At 44.5% G+C, this 19,507-nt stretch overlaps 1 protein-coding gene across 2 annotated transcripts in view; it reads left to right on the top strand.

Moving 5' to 3' along the window:
• The first annotated feature begins 1,193 nt into the window (after window positions 1-1,193).
• Window positions 1,194-19,507, top strand: part of LOC119377298 (acetylcholinesterase) — a 35,195-nt gene continuing 16,881 nt past the window's right edge. The window contains exon 1 of one of the 2 annotated variants that reach the window (XM_037646831.2): window positions 1,194-1,237. The gene's annotated coding sequence lies outside the window, so the exon portion shown is untranslated. Of the gene's footprint in view, window positions 1,238-5,232; window positions 5,285-19,507 lie in introns of those variants that run through there. The other variant, XM_037646830.2, reaches the window with a different exon arrangement.

The following is a 19,507-nucleotide window of genomic DNA, read 5'->3' as shown; positions in this document are numbered from 1 at the left end:
AACGAAGCTCAAGGCTTCGTTTTTGAATCGTTTGTAGTATAGATAGATTGATAGATACGGCAGAAGTTCATCTTCACAATATTTGCGCGAAAACACGGGGAAACAGACGAGCAACACAACAACGAGCGCTCTTCCGCTCTTCTTTATATATCCGTGTTTTCGCACAAATATTGTCAAGGTGAATCTATTCCAACTAGGACGACTCGTAGTATTGCAGCAGAAGTTCGCTGAGAAATGCTTAGCATTTAAAAACCTTTTAGTAGTTTTGCTTCCAGCCTCTCAAAATGAATAAATTACCTAGTTGTGAAAGCCAATTGCAATAGAAAGGAACAGCACTCGTGTTGAGGCATTTATGCGTTTAGCCTCGACATTCGCTTTCATGTCATAGAGCCATTTAGTTGTGTCTTTTTTGGTTAGGTTACGACATTGCACCCGGGCCTCTTCTCTATTAACCACCCGTGAAGTGTACATACGACTTAAAATTCTTTATGAAAAATATTTTAACAAGCAGTGTCGCTGAAACGAACATTTCGACATGTACACATGTCGAAACGTTGGCATTTTTGGGGATTTTTAGTCTTTTTCAAGCCTCCATTTTCCCCTGAACTGTCAAAGGTGATCATGTGAGACAGGGATTATAAGAGGCGTTTCTTACAGCGTGATACTCAAGGTATTGTGTTAATATTGCATTCCCATTAATTTGGTTTCATGCTAGTTCAGTTTACTCTGAGGCCCGTGTACTTAGATTTAGGTGCACGTTAAAGAACCCCAGGTGGTCGAAATTTCCGGAGCCTTCCACTACGGCGTCTCTCATAATCATATCGTGGTTTTGGGACGTTAAGCCCCAGATATTATTATTATTATTAGTTCAGTTTACTCATACCTGTATTATATCTACACGCTCCTGCGATAACTGGTGCAGCTCCTCATTCAGCGACGGTGTTCTTGCAGCCAAGTATGAGATAAAACAAGCATTGTGATAAGCAAGAAATAGCCTTATTTACGAAGCTGTACGTATAACGGTGAAAGAGAGCGGTTCACGGTCGCACGAAATCTGTCGTCTGGCTGCAAAAGCACTTCGCCTTATCATCTTCGCGAGTGCCATCAGACAGAAACACCTGAACTGTTTGTTATCTCAGTGATGGAGAGGCCGTCTTAAGCTGCTGCTGCACGGTACACTTGAAATTGCTGCGGCTGCTTGGCAATAGCAACTAGCTTTCTCGGTGCCACGGACAAGGTGAGTGGAGAGTTATTCTTCGAGATACATGCAGTGACACAACACTATTTGTATTGAATGGCGTCACTTATATAGCAGCCATGTCACTCGGGATGTATACCAAGTGAATGATATTAGATATTTAAAACTTTGCCACTAATATGAGGGCTATTCCACCTGACACAAACATCCTGGATACAGGCTGGCTGCAAGAGCCTTTTTCTTATACAAGGACGGTCAGCGCCCTCGGAAAGCCGGGAAGGATGTTTCTAGGAAGGCAGGCGTAACTGGAACGAGGGTTCACATAACTTAAAGAAAAATGCTTAAGACACGAGATCTGGTCGTTACCACAAGACTGAGTTGTTGAATACGCGAGGGACTGTGCTGGACCGATCACTGTAGCGACGTGCTGTGTTTCTGTGCAAGCCTTCCTTCAATTACTATCCATGTATTTGTGCTCGACTATTATTGGTTGGAGAGAATACGTTTTCGCAGAAAAGTGGAGGGTGCCCTTTGAATCAAGAGTCTGTCGCGTGGTTAGTAAGCATTATTTAACAAAGTGGACTAAGGCTCCGAATGGCCAGTTGTTGGCAATGCGCTAGAGCATTTTTATACCTAGATTATTGTCTCATTTTGTTGGATGCCAGCAGCGGCGTGGGCGACCGAGTAAACATTCTTGACCTGTTCAAAACAGAACATTTCAGAATTTAACTTCATGTTTGAAGTTCCTTAGCGTGGAATCAGCCGATTTTTAGAACCGTGTATTCTAGTTCGTGAGTAGCCAATGTGCCGCCAGTATTCACCGTAGTTTTCTTTTATTGCGACATAGACTTGCCCTTTCGTTTATTCGCATAATTCACCGTAATTGCCGATGTCAATACGTGAACTCTGCAGTAGCCATTAAAATAGCTAAAATGCCATAACCACCGCATATATGAAAGTCGCTTTCAGACTGCCGTATATGCGTATAGCAACCTGGTCTTTCTGTGCCAACTGGTCCAACAGAAAGTGAAAAGCCAGCAGTGATTAACAGTAGAAGCAATGATAAGAGACTGTCACTAAAAATCATTACGTACTTGCGTGTGATCTAACAACGCCTCAAGACGATTGGGGCTAGGTATGGCGCAATGACTGCTACTACCTCAGCGAAAAGTTACATTGGGCATGGTTTCAGCTAATATGATGAAGTTAATGAAAGATGCAGGAAATTTGCAATATCCCACGATAATGAAAAAAATGCCCCCACCTCCCCGAAGGGAATCGTGAGGAAATGAGAATGTATTTCGCGCGCCGAGAGTACACGGCGTAGTAATCGCTTCACTCCATTTATATATACGTGCGAGCGAGCGGACGGGAGAGTGGGGCGCAAGAACGAGATAGAGCGAACGGCGAAAGAAGGAGCGGCGAAGCACTGTACCTACCCTTTCTTACACTATCTCCACACACGCGGGAGCTCCACCGAGCTCCTGCGATGCGAGCGCCCTCACACGCCAGAGCGCGCTCCTCCTCTCCACTCACTCTCCGCTACTCCGCCCGCACCACCTGCTCCGGTTGGTAGGGGCGAGGATAAGCGCGCACGCCCGCAGCTGTTGCTATGGGAGAGGGAGTGAGAGCGGAGAGATAACACCTGCCGGCGCGCGGACACCGACAGACGCCTGACATGCCCCGACTAAGAAATGCATTCGCATTTAAAAAGATCGGCAGATCCCACGCGATGTGGAAATCGGTTTCATTCGAAGTAGTCAGCGAGTACTTCTATGCTCTATTTTATTGCTTTCAGCCATGCTTTACTAGGTGGATCGACGTGTTTTTGTAAGTGTAGCTGTGTGCACATCGTGAGCTTATCAGCCACGTCGACAACCCTGGCGTTACAAGGGTAAATTATAGCTTCACGTAACGTCAGCCCTCCAATTAGAGTACATACATCAGTATTATCGAAACTAAGTGCACTTTATGGTGCAATCATGTGAATATCATACGTAACTTTCGTTAATGTATTCGTCTGGGGTCGAGCAGTGCTTCAGTATAGCTTGCTGAATCATAGGAATACAAATTGAATGTTTATTAAAATGCTATAAAAGCGGAGCCAGCACGGGTACCATAGATGTTAGTCTGATATGACGTCTTTATCGTAGGAGTACATATGTAGTGTTTATTGCTTTCTTCTAAAATTAGATAGCCAGCACCACAACCACAATTGACGTTGAATCTACATTACGCCGGCATAGGCTGTTTTTCCAAACCAGTTTATAGACCTGGCGTGGCTCTGTGGTAGAATACCTCATTGCCATTCAGAATGCTTGCGTTCGATTCCTGCTGGGATCCTAATGGTAATCTTCCCATTCGTCAGGTAAACGCTGCCGATGTCCGGTTTTTTCTTTACGCTGTCGCATTTAAATTACCAATGTCTCTTCTCGCTGTTCCTCTGTCGATGTAAACTGTCAAACACCTGTGGCGCATACCCGTGCACCGCAGCCCGTGGTAAATGGGTATATGCCACATGTGTCTATAGGAAAGGGTTTGACGACGTACGCGAAAGGATTTTCACGTTATTCATGCCATGACCCGACAGTCATATTCGCCAAATAATCTTAACCTCCCATGTCAATTTTGGTCTGCACCAACTTAAGGAGGCGATTACGAGAGCACCCAGACGTAGGCGCCTAGATAGATAGATAGATAGATAGATAGATAGATAGATAGATAGATAGATAGATAGATAGATAGATAGATACGCAGGTAGAAACGCTCAAAGTACCAAAGATTCGCTAACAAATGCTTCGCATTTTAAATGACCACGTAATTGTACGAGCGGAGCTGACTAACACTCCCAAGTTTTTATTCACATAAATACCCGATGATGTGGACCAGTGGACGACCGCCGCCGCAGCTCAGTTGGTAACAGCATCGGGCGCGCCATCCGATGTTTGCGGGGTCCGGTCTCTGCCGGCGGCAAGTTGTCTTTTCGTCCACTTTACTTTCTTCACATTTATATCACAATTTCTGCAATACACTTAAAACAGTACAATTAAGTTAACGTTCCCCATATCTTCTTTCGCTCCATTATTTGGTGGTTTTCATTAAGGTTGTGTCACTAATGCAAGGGTCTCATTTATGAAATCACGATTTCTTGTGGAAAGCCTTGTATTGTAAAGTTAGACGATGTTCAAAACAGTGGCCTTCGAAATCATAGGCCTCCCCTCAGCTAGTCTACATAAAGACATAGGATAGTGCGCGAGGTTGTTGAGGCCTTCTTCATACATGATTCAGGTTTCAGTTTGGTTTTGAACGTGTAGCAGTCAATTTATGCTTGTTCGTTTGACAAGAGTACGATGTTGTAATCAGCGCTTTGTTCGTCGTCAAGTCCTATCTTCGTCACGGTTTTATGGTCTATTCTCGGAAGACGTGTCAACGTCTGATTGAGGGCACAGACAACGTACAGCTAGGCATGGATATGAGGCGGGGTGAGCGATTTCTTGTCTGATTGTAGCAGTAGGTGTCCTGCTGTCTAGCATTCACCGACACAGACAATCGTAGAACACGGGAAAAGCAGACGCAGGAATTGTAAAATGAGAAATATATGACATGCGCACATGTCACGTAAATGATTGCTGTTATCACATGCAGGATTTGGGCACGCGTGCGACTACCGCAACTTCGACGAGGCGCACAGGTCGCGTGTGGCTGCACTCGACACGGAGGGCAAAGAAAACTTTTTACGGCATGAAATAAGCTATAGGCGATCGGTTTGCTCGAAGAAGTGAATTCGTGGTCACTGGCTCAGACTGTCCTACTAGAGAAGCGGTTCAAGCAATGCTCCATTTCCTGAAAACGCCTAATCCTAATTACAGAGCTTGAATGTTCGTTTGCTTCATCGTGATTTGTTCTCTCCCTTTCTTGTGTTGCTCTGTGTTTGATTGTGAGACTATTTAGACAGCAAGGCGTATCTAACCACCTATTTATTCATTTATTTACTTATTTATTATTTGCTTACCCATTTACCTCGCATGTTCCACAGTTTGCAACAGTGCTCGAGGAGGGGGTATGTTGAAGAAGTAACGCAAGCAAGTAAGTGGTTCATTCTTAACGCTGCGCGAAGTCGACACTACAAATAATCGAAAGACACAGAGCAACAGAGGAAGAGTACGTTGACTGCAGTCGTGCGTTCACCATCTTTGCGCCCTGTTCGTTTGGTCTTTTAGTAATTATAATGTCGACATAGCGCAGCCTTATAATTGAGTGAAGACCTACCTTGTAGCGCTACTTAAGTAACTACTACAAAGCACAGAAAAATTCTGACCTTTGTAATCGCGCAAAGGTACACACATTTTGTGTTATAACCAACGAAAACAACCTTTCAAGGAAACGAGCGCTGAAATATGCAACTATGGGGTAGTGTTGGGCAGTATGGAATATACGTGTATCTCATTCACTATTTTAGATACCGTTTGGGCATTTTTTTGTCCTTGTCATGACTTGTCTGGCAGGACGTTTAGCAGTATTTGCATTTCAATAGATGAAAGAATACGCGAAAAAATGTCCTGAAACCCAGGGGCTAAATTATTTAACGTTTTTATCACTGCCCTGAATCAACAATAAAAATAAAAAAAACGTAGACGTTTCGCCACCTACGCGGGTGGCATTGTCAGTACAGAGATGCCAACAAATGAAAGAATGCATTCTACTTATGTAGGATCAACACAAATTCAGATCTTGAGATTATCTGGGTGGCCTGCACGATTTCGTCCTCTACGATATTCATAGGCGTTTGCTACCGTGCACCGGATTCGAACGGTTTTTTCGTAAATGCTCTGCGCGACAGCATCAACAAAGCCTTTCAACTTTTCCAGGCTGATTTAACTTATCGTCCGGGTGATTGCAATTATCGGCTAATTGACTGGTTGAAATTAGCATCTTCCTGTCATACATCAACCGCATTTATCAACTTGTGTTTAGATTTCAATCTATTTCAAACTGTTTCCAAACCTACACGTGGGACCCATGTTTTAGACCTTCTCACGAATGCTCCTGAAACTATAGGTAACATAGAACACGTGGATGGTTTTAGCGACCACCATCTGCGTCAAGTAACGATAAACATAACACCACCCGTGACATGTATAACAACAAAGCAAATTCGTAACTACAATAAAGGTAATTTTCTTGCAATAAATACGGAAGCAAAAATGTTCCAAAAGCCGGGAGAGTTCATGATTAAAATAGATACTCCGACTTAACATAACAAAATATAACAAAAACTACACGGACGTTTCGCCACCAATGCGGGTGACATCTTCAGTATGAACTGGCACCGAATGAGCGAAGGCAACCCAGTCTATTTCTAGTCTCGTATGTCTCTGTACACATCCGGTAGGGGGCCACGGTTGCCGTTGCACGCCGACCTGTCACGGCGGATGAACCACGACAGTGGAGTGACACACCCACAGGGCCAATGGGGACGTTTTTCCGCTTCCGACGACGGTGGCGGTTCCTGGGATTGGCGGTAATTGACTGGATTTTGGATTTCTGCTGGAGGCGAGCCAATCCGAAAGGAAAAAATCCAATATGGCCGCGCCCGTTTGCGGTCGCTTCCTCGCTCGTGGTGCCTCCGGCCCCGCGGCCGCGACGTCGGTTCGAGCGTTTGCGCACTAATTGTTACTGCACTGTCTTCTCTCTTTATTGCCGATGTACGTACGTAATGTGTGTAGTTGTTTTTCTGCTTCGTTGTAGCCTCTGTGGTAGCATGGCGAATGGTGGCGAGCGGCGCCGTCGCAGCTGCATAGCAGCCGCTTTCGGCGCTCGCTCGAGAAGCAAAAAGCGCATATAACTTTCTTCACATGACATTTTATTGAAGGAAACGTAAATTGCTGCACGTTTAGGCAATATTTGGGCTATAATATCGGTAATAATAACAAAAGAAAACGAAAAAGATTCGAAATACTGCTGTGGTAAAACCTGAATACAGGAATGCTTACATCGAGCACGCGTACAATATAAATAGGATACGAAAACGCATAATACAGCATAAATACAATCACATAAGCAGGGTAAGCACATGAAGAAGTGCTACATCAGCGTAAATAAGTGTACACATACGAGTTGTACAGATTATGACTAACAGCATGAAGCGAAACATTCCCGCGCATTGAAATATAACAAAACAAGTTGTTCGAATTGTTGGTTCATACTGTGCAAAAGATAATGACGCAACGCAAGCCGAAGAAAACAAGGGGTATAGGAAAAACACCCTTTCCTGTACCTTTTTTTTTATTGCCCTGCGTCGTGTCATTGCCTTTTGCGCACACACACACACACACACACACACACACACACACACACACACACACACACACACACACACACACACACACACACACACACACACACACACACACACACACACACACACACACTTTTGCATATATGTACACAGAAAGTGCACCTAACAGTCATAGCCTTTGGCTCATGTAGACGAACCCATGGAGCATAAGTAGATCAATGTCATAATACGCTGAAGTGCTACAGCATATTATTTTGTAAAAGCAGTGAGATAAATCTACCATTTGGCTCAGCTATCCCTGATCATGTTTTCCTCCAGGTAAATGTGTTGCAGGCAAGCTCACGTGATGTGAACAAGACACGCGACGCTTTAATTTTCAAGTAATAAAGGGAGAAAAACGCAACGAAGAATGGTCTAGACTCAGTAGCAGAGGTGACCTTTGAAATTTGTGGAAACATTGTGGTTGTGACTGGTGAACAACAGGAATGATCACGGGTCATTAGTAAAGTTGGAAGTGGTGCGAAATACTCAAGGTAACATAAAATATACGCGAAGATAAGCATCTTATCAAAGAAATAAGTAGAGCAAAGTGGAAAGTTGAACGCAGCTTCCCTATTATTTTTCTACCAGGTATCATGTTAGATCCAGTACAATGTCAGAAGATTTTCTGAGCAGTACTTAAATTGCAGATGGGGAACGCTGCACAGTTTCATCTTAATGTGTCACTAACTAGAACTGCATCGCTTGTCATTCGTTGGTTCAGGAAGTGGAATGTCACGGTTTGCAAAGTTTAGTTAAACAAGAAACACAGTTGCTCTACACAAACAGTACATTGTGAATAGTTTCAGTGAGTATGGATGCATGCTTCTATTTCAAACTAACATGCATGTCAACCAAGTCGCAGCTTCTGCACACACCCCTCTGGAATCCTCACAGAGCTGAGCACTTCATCAATGTATCTTTTATGCCTGTGAATAGCTGACACCATCAGTTCTTTGCAGTGACACAACAGTCATGACCAGAGGTTTGTAATTGAAAAGTGACATAGAGCCCCTGGGTGCTGAAAATCTTTTGGACTTTGTGAGCACCTGAGTCCATGCATGCTTCAACCTTCATGGCCCGTCGCAGTGGTCTAGTGGTTACGGTGCTCAACTGCTGGCCCGAACGTAGTGGGATTGAATCCCGGCTGCATATCAATGGATGCAATATGCTTGAGGCCCATCTGCTTAGATTTAGGTGCACGTTAAAAAAACGCCAGGTGCTCAAAATATCTGAAGTGCTCCACTACTGCATGCCTCATATTCGTATCATGGTTTTTGGACATAAAACCTCCACATTTTTTATTAATCAACCTATTTCTGCAACGTTCATTGTGAATTAATCACACTGTTACTGTTTGTAAAGACTGCTTCAGTGTAAAACGAGTCGTCAGTATTATATAAATTTTGGCATTTTTTGGGAGGCTGGATCTTTGATTGCCTTCCAAACCATGTCAAGCAAACAGAAAGAAAGCAGAACGAGCAGGGTTTTCCAGTGCATTTTGGGAAGTGTTGGCATTTCCCAATACTAAAGCAATCCAGAACCTCTGGTTGTAATACTCGCGCTGATAGGGGCACACAAGGCTTCAAAAAAAAAGTTAGTCGGTTAAACTTGTATAATACAAAAGTAATGCAGCAGGAGCAAAAGTAGTCAATGCATTACATACAACCACAGCAGAATTATAAATACACATATATAAATATATACCTACATAAAATATACATATATACATAAAAATACGTACATATACACATAAAAAAAGAAATAGTGCAACACATCTAAAAAATGGATAGGAAATGGGTGCAGAAGGCTGCACTAGAAATCCAATTTACATAATCATGTTCTAAAAAGGCACAGGATAAATTTAGCCTGCTACTTTACGTTTTTGCTGGCAGCAGCACTGTGCCTTGACTTTGTTTCTCGTGTGTTTTTGTTTACAAATGTAATGTGCCAATGTAGCCTTGTGCGGCAGAATATTTTAAGAAATTTCTCAGTGCAGCCAACTGAACAGAAAATAGCTTGCCGGATTGGCATCCTTTCCAGCAGATTTTTGCACACATTGGGAAAATGTGCACAATAGTTGATTTCATGTCTGAAGGCCGAATCTAATTCCTTTATGTAATTCAGACATGATTCAGAGGTTACTGCAATGGAACCGAGGAGTTTCTCGGGTACACCACTTTCCTTGAGTAGTGCAAAGAATTGGTGTCGTCCATGGAGAGAGCCAGCATCCACTTCAAGGAGTGTTCTCTCACATATGCACTCACTAGTCCTCAGTTCAAGAAAGCTGTTCACAAGAGTACCAGCGACATGGTACACAACATTTTCATACACCATATCGGTCGCATCTTGTGAAGATGCCTGCAGATCAGATGAATCAGAGGCCTGCTGCGTGCTGTGGCTTGTGGTTGGTGTGCTGCTAGTTGACAACAATGCAGATGCACTCCCCAAGTTGTTGAGGAAAGCAATTGTTGTCCCCTCACAGTTTCCTTGAGAAAGCTTGAAGAGCTTGCCAATCCAAATATGTTTTAGAGCCGCCACGAATTGGTACACATTTGGTGTCTCATTGCAGCCATGTTTTTACAAATGATTCCAAAAAAGTTTTCTAGGGGATCTCGCTGCAATCAACGTGTGAAAAGATGAGTGAAATCAAAGTCCTCTTTTAAATCAGTCCACAGCAACAACAAGGCTTTGATTGTAATCTGCCAACCTTTAACAGAGCGCGGCTGCTTGTCCCAAGGACTACCAAAGTGCCATTGGGCAATCCAACTGATGCATGACTCAAGGGAAGCACGGTGTTCCGACCCATCAATCATTGCATACCGCAACTTATAGTCCTGATTTTTTAGGGTCGAACTGTTCTGGCTGTCAAAAATCTTATCCATTCTTTCTGTGAACAGAGCTGTAAATTTAGCATCAAGAGGAAGCTCTTGAATGGTAATGAGAGTGAGGAGTGCCACAGAGACAGATTCACTGAATACTTGTGTGGCATACTTCACTCTTATGTCAGCCACGGCCGCTGGATGAAAAAGCGCACTTTTTATCCAGCGGCCGTGTGTCTGCAAAGGGCATCTTGTAGATATGTTGCTCTTTGAGCTTCCTTGGCAATCTTTCTTTTTTAGATGTTTAGTTGGTGTGTTAGAGGAGTGATTTGCGAGATTTTTTGTAAAAGGTTTCAATGTACGCCCAGTCAACAACCTCGGAGCCAATCGTGAGCTTGTGTTTTCTCAAATTATTCCGCGTGCATTTTATCAGGTGTGGGATGTCAAACATGAAGTATAGTTTGCAGTTGTTGACAGCAAAACATGGTTCATGAAGTGAATGGATCAGCATTCTTGACAGGCTGACATTGTTTGACCCTTGATCATAGATGACCACTTTTTTTTCAAGCTGCATAATTACATCTAATAGCAGCTTGTGCATTCCAAGAGCTGACGTTGCATTGCGGGACACTTTAAAGGCTACTGGCTGCAACCAAATTCTCGATATGCCAGACATAGCCATTAGAATGGCTGCATTTGCCATACGAGAAGTCCTTGTGTTTCCATCATATGTGTAGCCAATCACTATATCTTTTGATTGATCGTACATCAAATGTCTTTTCAAGGCTATTTAATCGAATAAAAGACAGCATGCTTTGTCTTGCAGAGGCCAAGCTTTAATGATTGATTCTATTGCATCCATGGCACCTGGAATGATACCAGGTGTCATTGGGATGTCTGCCAGCCAGCACCTGAGTGTCCGCACATGTGGCAAGTGAAGCATTTATCTGAGGAAGCGTGAATTGAAAGTGAATTGTTTCATCCATTTGGACCAATGTTTTTTTTTGGGGGGGGGGGGGAATGTACCAAGCCTGATTCGTGCTTTAAGCAGTTCAAAAAAGGTCCTTTGACAAATCCGGTTCAAGCTTGTTTAAAACCTCCTGCTGCGTTAGTCGCCTCGCCTCGTCCCTTTTTTTCATCTGACCGACTGCCTTGCGGTACCTTTCACTTCGTGAGTGAAGTGTTATCAGCTTCTTTTTGGTGCGAAGGGTGTGCACAGAGCTGCGTTTTCTTCGCCCACTTTTTTGGCGTTTCTTGCATCTGCTCCGCGCTGCTGCCTTCCTTGGAAAATTGGAGGCCGCTCGGACCAGGCTCCGCTGAAAAAAAAAAGACATGGAAGAATGCGAAGGTATAGGCTTTCATCAGTCTTGTAGAGAAAAAAAAATCACGATTAAGCTATCAGGGCGCAATCACAGGGCTACTAATATACGGACCACTATGAGCTGCCATGCCATTTTTCATTGGAAGCAATGTGTATTCTGCGACTGAGACAGGAATCATAATTGATTTATACATTCCAAGCATTTTATCTTCAAAGAATCATCCATGATTAAGGAAATATCACAAAGCATTGCAAAAATGAACATTTCATGAAATGCTGAAGCGGTAAGGTTCGTACAAGGGCTTTTGGTACCTGCCAGGACACTGACGATTCGGCTACGAGCCAAGTTCACCCCCGTTGTGTCCTGAATGTGTCGCAACTTTTCCTCAACCTCCGCGATAATGTCCCGTTTCGGCACTCTTCGTGGGGCTATCGCGAAGCTCAGGCCTTTCGACAGCAGACTGATGTGGTTGTCTGACAGTTGCCTCGAAGAAAGGTTATGTACCGCTCTGAAACCGTCACGTTCTGGCTGACGATGATGTAATAAACGAGCAAGTTTGTGGCGATGGACCTCGATGCATTTGTTCCTTTCTAAATCCTCAGCTTGCTTGCCGCTGAGGAACGCGATGCGCTCAAGGATCTGAAGTCAGACAATTCTATCGTCGTCCTGTCGGCTGATAATGGAAAAGGCACGATTTTGCTAGATCGAAGTGACTATGAGGAGAAAATGTGCAGCATCTTGAGCGATTCCTCGCATTTTTTGAAGGTGACCCGCGACCCGACAGCAAAATCGGAACGACAACTGGTGGAACAGTTACGAGCACTGCGCAACAAGGGAAGCATTGATCAAGCGTTGTACCGCCGACTGTTTTCTTCGGATGGGGCCACGCCAACGATTTATGGGCTGCCCAAGGTTCACAAGGAGGGCTGTCCTCTTCGCCCTATCGTGTCCTTCGTTGTGTCACCAACTTATAACTTGTCAAAGTTTCTGGTTGGGTTGCTGAGACCGTTAACCGAGGACAATGGCCAGTCAATCAAAAACTCTCAGGAATTTGCGACTGTCGTGCGTACACAGCAGCTTGATGATGATGATGTGATGGTATCGTTTGATGTTGTTTCTTTATTCACAAATGTTCCTGTTGTCCTGGCAATTGAGGTTGCGGAGGCCCGTTTGAAAGAGGACAGGAATTTGCAAAGTCGTACGTCGATGTCGGTGGAGTAGATCGTAATTTTGTTGTGGTTTTGCCCGAAAAAAAAAAGCACAGCATATCCACGGAGTGAATGATGATGAGTGGGCGAAGCTGCGGAGGTTCATCGGTAAACCGTGAATCTTCCGTGAATTCTGCCCAGTACATCATCACCGACGTGAGATCGGGCGCGTTTATACTAAAGGTTCGATGAGTTATGACGATTTGCAGCGCACTTTAATTTTACATGTACGCTGTGAATTTTCATTGTTTAGAAAACCATTGCTTAGAAAACATCTGGCGTCTTTCGTTAAGCAGCTGGCGTCTTTTCGTTTTGCTTTAGAAACATCTGGCGTTCTTTCGTTTTGCTTTTACAAAACATCTGGCGTCTTTTGTTGGTTTATTTCATCAATCAACGGCGTTTTGAACAAAATTTTTATTGTTTAATCACGCACAGGAGAAATCTTACCAGGCACTACCTTGGAGGTAAAGAATGGCTGCTAATGGGAATGAGAGACAGAAGAAGTCGGCTTTTAGCTAACGCTGCGAATTTTTTATTGTTCAACAACGCACAGGAAAAATCTCCCACCGGCACCACCTTGCAGGTCAAAGCGTAAGACTGGTTACATACTACGCTACGAGGGACGAACGGGTGCCGCTATAAGGAGCTTCGCCCCTAAAACGTACTTCAGTTTCAACAACAAAGTTTACCACCAAATTGAAGGTTGCCCTATGGGAAGTCCAGTCTGCGTCACCATGGCCAACTTAGTGATGGAGCACGTCGAAACACGGGCGCTGCAGGTTCTACCTTTTCAGTTGAAACTATACCGTAAGTACGTTGATGACACTTTCGTCATCCTGAAGAGGGCAAATCTGGTTGCTTTCCATGCGGCACTGAACGGCGTACATCCTGCCATTAAGTTTACCTATGAAGTAGAGAAAGACAATGCCTCGCCATTTTTGGATATACTTGTCCGCAGGGCATGTAATGGCGGGGTGGAAACAACAGTGTACCGGAAACAATGCGATACCGGAGGCTTTTGTCCTTCCACTCACATCACCCGGCCGAGCACAAACGGTCTGTCGTGAGGACGTTCTTGTCCCGTTGCGATGCTGTTTGTTCTGATCAGCGCTTGCGGCGACATGAGATGGAAAATGTGGTTGGTGGGTTGGAGCAAAGGCATTATCCGAGGACGTTTATCAACGACACCATGAGACGTATGCGAGGGGGAACAAGAAGTGCGGCACGAGAAAACACAACATCCATTGTTTCCATCCCCTACGTTCAGGGCGTGTCAGACTCTGTTCGGAGAGCACTTCGTCCGCTGGGCATTAAAACCGTTTTCAGACCTCATTGTACCTTGGGAAACGTGTTCACCAAGCCTAAAGACCGCACCCCTGCGAACGATCAAAGCGGGGTCGTCTACAAGGTACCGTGCGGGGACTGCGACGCCACATACATCGGCGAAACAGGCAGGAAGCGGTCAACGAGGCTCAAACAGCACATAGGGGACGTCGCCAAAGCCACTCATGCCACACATTCTAAGAGCGAACTCGTCGAACACTGCTGGACGACGGGGCATGCCTTCGACTTCAGTAATGCGACGACGCTGGCTTGGTAACAAAGGTGGGGCAAGAGAAAACTTCTCGAGTCGTGGTTCATCCGCCGTGACAGGTCAGCGTGCAACGGCAACCGTGGCCCCCTAGCGGATGTGTACAGAGACATACGAGACTAGAAATAGACTGGGTTGCCTTCGCTCATTCGGTGCCAGTTCATACTGAAGATATCACCCGCATAGGTGGCGAAACGTCTGTGTAGTTTTTGTTATATTTTGTTATGTTAAGCCGGAGTATCTATTTTAATCATAAATACGGAACTAAGAACATTTTTAAGTGCGAATGCACTTTATAAGCGACCCTGAATCCGCCGTCCCATAGCAACGGCGCGAGGAAAGGAGAGGAGCGTCTGTAGCAACGGCGCAGCGCCGTCACACCCCACGTGACTGCGCGCGCTCCGCCTCCTCACCGCGGTTTGCGCGGGCGCGCGCCGGCTCCGCACCGCTCTTCTAGGTGGCATTGGGTGCAGTGCTTCGCCGCTCCTTCTCTCGCCATTCGCTCTCTCTCCTCCCTGCGCCCCACTCTCCCGTCCGCTGGCTGGGCGCCTCTCGAAATGTGTGCTCGAGACGCCGCTGTGAAACGCCAACGGCGACCACAAGGCTGAGATTATGGCCGTCAGGTACAATGACAACACAAACAGGTGCTGATGAATGTGTAAATAAATGGTTACGGTACAAATCCTCGTCTCGTCATTAATTTACGCCATTAAAATTACTGCGCCGTGTACTCTCGGCGCAAGAAATGCATTCGCATTTCCTCACGATTCCCTTCGGGGAGGTGGGGGCATTTTTTGAAAACGCAGTTGTGGCCATCATTTTACAATAGATCTGTGGAAGAGAACTGGTTGTCGTATAAAATACTCGGAGCGCGTTGGTAGACAAATATGTTTCACTTGTCGCTATAACGAACGATATATTAAACCTCTGGTTTACAAAAAAGCTCATGCGCATGAGGAGCAGAAAGAAACGACTGTATAATATCGCTAAGAGCCCTCGCACATCATCTTCATGGCGGAATTATAAATGCTATCTTAAAAGGAGTTGCCCGGCTTTAGGCTAAGCTAAGGACAAATATTCCTCTAATGACGTTCCTGAGCTACTTAAGAACAATCCAGCTAATTTCACGGATTCGCGCAAAGAAGTAATAAACAAAAAATGAGGATGAATATGTTCCAACTAGGCCGACTTTAAGTATTGCTTAAATCCAGCTAAGTTTTGGAAAGTAATAAGCCCCAACCACGAACCTGGGGTTTAACATCCCAAAACCACGATGTGATTATGAGGGACGCCGTAGTGGAGGGCTCCGGAAATTTTGACCACCTGGGGTTCTTTAACGTTCACCTTAATCTAACTACTCGGGCCTCAAGCATTTTCCCCTCTATCGAAAATGCAGCCGCCGCGCCCGGGACCAACCACGAATCTAATAATATCTGCTTACACAACAGCAGCAATGTTCCTCTTCAAGAAAGCAAGTGTTCATCGGCTCTTCATTCATACTTCAGTTCCATATTCACAAAAGAGGGCACTTTAAGTGTACCTTACGTTTCCGATGTCGGCTACCAATGCATGGAACCTATAGAAATCACATTGGAGGGACTATCATCACTCATAAATAGCCTTAAGATGTCTCCTTGATGTGGTGTAGATGGTATAAACTAAAAATTTTACGAAATACAGTAACAGTGTCAAGTGAAATTCTTCACATGTTTAAGCAGTCACTCGTGACAGGCCTCCTTCCTAAAGACTGTAAAATGACACAAATCATACCAGTATTTAAAAATGGCAATAAATCAACCTGCGAAAATTATCGTCCAATCTCACTGACATGCATTTCTTGCAAGATACTGGAACGCATTATCGCCTCGCAGATTTACAGACACCTTGAGACTAACAAGTAATTTTTTTCATAATTACCATTGTTTTAGATAGGACCTATCGTGGGAGACATAGTTGCTTCAATTTACTACAGACGTACGCACTAACTGGGACGATAACCAACACACTGAATGCTTTTTTCTCGACTTTTCGAAAGCGTTGGACCGCGTCGCGCACTGTCACCTTATTTCAAAACTTTCAGCTCTTAAATTGGGTTGTCTCACTTCGTCGTGGCTCCGGAACTTTCTTTCTAATCGTCACGAGTTCACCATTGGAAATGAATTATCGTCCTTAACTGAAGCATTATGCGGTGTACCACAAGGAAGCGTCCTCGGTCCTTTACTCTTATATTTGTCGCGTGCTGGCGTGCCGAGGCACCGACGGCGACGAAGTCAGCGGAGGCGCGTGCAAGGCGTGCGTTTGGGCCCTGGAATAAAGCAGTTGGTTGTCGTACGTCAATGTAGCAGCATCGTTCTTCTTCTACCTCTCCGCTACATATTTATTAACGAGCTTCCACATAACGTGTCCTCCACTATAAGAATATTTGCCGACGACTGCATTGTCTATCGCCCAATAGTAAATACAGACGACCCTCTGGTTCTTGAGCATGACATTGAACAATTTATTAACTGGTGCAGTAAATGGCTAATGACATTGAATACGTCCTAATGTAAAGCATCGTCATTTACTCGGAAGTCTGGAATATAGATGTATTTCATACAATATCTTGGATGCTTTTTGGACATTTTGTATCTTTGTCATGAGATGTTTGGAAAGACTTTTATCAGTATTTCCATTGCAGCTGTACTTCAATGTATTCACACAATATCAGTAAAGACACTGTTGCAATCGCTACACAATATAAGTATCTAGGCATTATATTCACTTCAAGTCTTTCTTGTTCAGACCACATCACCTCCATTTCAACCAAAGCCTCCGGATCATTGGGTTACTTGCAAGGAAACTTAGGAAATGCTCCTGCGAATCCTCGCAAACTAGGATACCTATCGATGAAGTGGATGCGCTTGAAGGACGAGGACGAAGAAGAGACGGGACACACAGTGCGCAACCTACAACTTGTTTATTGGAAAACAGGGGTTGTGTCACTTATATACACTTAAGCACGTGACACAGGGCCTGCGCGTTACACGTTACTGAGCACTCAAAAATGCTATCTCTTTCTTAGATAATGTCAATGAAGCTATGCTGACACACGATTCTGCGCATTGTAAAATATATTTTGCTTCAACTACGAGCCTCGCCGATTGATTACGGTTGCGAGATATGACTGTGCACTGCTCAAATTTCGGGGTGCAGGAGCACTTTTGGCAGTGAGTTGCGAGATGACCGTTGTTACCGTTCCTGACATTATTGCTGTGTTCTCTTAGACGCTCGTTTAGGCAGCGCCCAGTTTGTCCTATATATACCTTTCCACATGAAAGTGGAATGTTGTACACAACACCCTTCTGGCACTGAACGAATTTAACCCTGTGTTTAACGTCGCAGAAGAGAGGCGCACTGGAACAGGGCTCTGTCAATCTGCACAGTCTTGATAATTTCTGCGGAGCGGAAAATGCTACCTCCACACCCGCCTTCTGAGCAGCTTTCTTGAGATTGTGTGATATGCGGTGAATGTATGGGATGACCGCGACTTTCTTGTTCCTTTTAGATTTACCACTGTTCTGTTCACAACCAGATTGCTTAACTAATCTTCTCACTAGCACCTCGGATACCGACACTAACACGTGGTCAGGGTAGCTTGACGCCTTTAGACGATTTACTTGTTCTCGCATATCACACAATCTCAAGAAAGCTGCTCAGAAGGCGGGTGTGGAGGTAGCATTTTCCGCTCCGCAGAAATTATCAAGACTGTGCAGATTGACAGAGCCCTGTTCCAGTGCGCCTCTCTTCTGCGACGTTAAACACAGGGTTAAATTCGTTCAGTGCCAGAAGGGTGTTGTGTACAACATTCCACTTTCATGTGGAAAGGTATATATAGGACAAACTGGGCGCTGCCTAAACGAGCGTCTAAGAGAACACAGCAATAATGTCAGGAACGGTAACAACGGTCATCTCGCAACTCACTGCCAAAAGTGCTCCTGCACCCCGAAATTTGAGCAGTGCACAGTCATATCTCGCAACCGTAATCAATCGGCGAGGCTCGTAGTTGAAGCAAAATATATTTTACAATGCGCAGAATCGTGTGTCAGCATAGCTTCATTGACATTATCTAAGAAAGAGATAGCATTTTCGAGTGCTCAGTAACGTGTAACGCGCAGGCCCTGTGTCACGTGCTCAAGTGTATATAAGTGACACAACTCCTGTGTTCCAATAAACAAGTTGTAGGTTGCGCACTGTGTGTCCCGTCTCTTCTTCGTCCTCGTCCTTCAAGCGCATCCACTTCATCGACATGCAGAACCAACTGGCCCAACTAAGTGCACTGACTAGGATACCTAACTCTCGTTCGCCCTCAACTCGAGTACGCTTCCCCTATGTGGCCCCGTCACCAGAAATAAATTACTGACATGTTGGAACGAATTCGGAACAGGGCAAGCCGCTTCATTTCTAACGATTACTGCTATCAGACTAGTGTCACACAAATCAAACTTAACTTTTCACTGCAATCTGAGTAATCGCCCTGACATTTTCTTGCTGATACCGTTTCACAAATTCATTAATTCATCTCGAATAACGCTAGTATGCTTGAAACGACCCTACTCCACGTCACACACGCTTCATAATAATTTTTGCTATCCCCGCATTTACGGATCAACACGTGCATTCCGCTGCTCTGCGCTTCCACGTGCAGTCCGATGTTGGAATTTCCTGCCGGATAGCATCGCATGTCTGACAAGCATTGATGCATTCCGTGACGCCTTGACCAGTGATCTGGACAACGAAGAGTGTAAACATATTTGCCATTATCGCAGTGGGTTCTCTGTGTTGTTGTTACTTTTATTTTGTAATATCTTATTGATTAGCACCGTAGTGTCGCTTATTTTTCTCTTCTTTTTTCTATGCGAACCGTAATACTCTATACCATTTCAATTTTGCTTGACTATATCGTTATTTTCTTACTATATGTTTTATCTTTGCTAGTGTTCTTGATTTTGTACCATTGCTGCATCAACTAATTAATTATATTGTACTA

Source organism: Rhipicephalus sanguineus, unplaced genomic scaffold, assembly GCF_013339695.2.
Source record: "Rhipicephalus sanguineus isolate Rsan-2018 unplaced genomic scaffold, BIME_Rsan_1.4 Seq4303, whole genome shotgun sequence".
NCBI lineage: Eukaryota > Metazoa > Arthropoda > Arachnida > Ixodida > Ixodidae > Rhipicephalus > Rhipicephalus sanguineus.
The sequence above is the reverse complement of the archived record's forward strand: the minus strand, read 5'-3'. Positions and strand labels throughout refer to the sequence as shown.